This window comes from Colobus angolensis, unplaced genomic scaffold (assembly GCF_000951035.1).
Source record: "Colobus angolensis palliatus isolate OR3802 unplaced genomic scaffold, Cang.pa_1.0 Scaffold285, whole genome shotgun sequence".
Classification (NCBI taxonomy): domain Eukaryota; kingdom Metazoa; phylum Chordata; class Mammalia; order Primates; family Cercopithecidae; genus Colobus; species Colobus angolensis.
Window position 1 is genome coordinate 4,086,195 of NW_012116099.1, and position 1,044 is coordinate 4,087,238.

Consider the following 1,044-nt stretch of genomic DNA (forward strand, 5'->3'; position numbering starts at 1 on the left):
TTGCTGTTGCTGTTACAGATCTTAAACAAGGTCAACAGAGCTTGGCTACTAGAGCTAACAAAAGACTGAAATAAGCAGTAGGTCCCTAATGATTCCCACATAATTGGGTCAACACTTACTGAGAATTTTTATAAACAAAAAGTAAAAAGGGATTTGTGAATCTAGAATCTTGGAGAAAAATCTTTTAATAGTTATTGTTTCTGTGTTTATGCTTAAAAAGGAACATACTTCTTTTAACTTGAAAAGTATACAATTACTAAAAGCTAATTCTAGTAAAACTTTTTACTAATATAAAAGTAGCATCAGCTCTCTTCTGGATTTGACAGGTTTGGAAAATTTTTTGTATGTTTTTAAATCCCAAAGTTGAAGGAATCTCATAACAGCTTTGAATTATTTAAAATCTGAAGAGTTTCAACAAACCTAATTATTCCTATTTTCCTTTATTTTATAGGGTGAAAGAGCAAAATTATTCTGAATTTTGGAAGGGTAAAAAAAATCATTATAAAAGACAAGATATAAATCATAACTAAAGTCAAATAATTTCAGACAACCTTATAAATACATTGTAAATAACTATTCTAATTAAGAATAAATTAAGAAAAGTAAACATGAAGTTTCTTAAAAACTTATTTAAGTGCAAACAAAAAGCACCAAAATGTAACAGAATAATTAAATCACAAAAAGAAACTTCTACAGTCTAAGCAGAAAATAGGCCAGTCATTTTACATGAAAATGACACTTTTTTTTTCTGTTTTACGTAATTTTTGTAATAATTTGGAGTAAAAAACATGTATTTAGATATGCAGAGATAAATATAAAAGTAAATAATAGTTAAAACTTCTACCTATGGCTTTAAAAAACAACTAACTTACCAGTATATTAAATAATACACACGTATCATATCAACTTTGTCCTATAAGCTATTAAAAATTTCTTAAGCATAAAATTATATATATATTCATATTTCTCTAATTATCATACCTTGCATAATTAAAGATTTATATTAATTATCCTTATATTAAATTAAATAAATATATATTATAA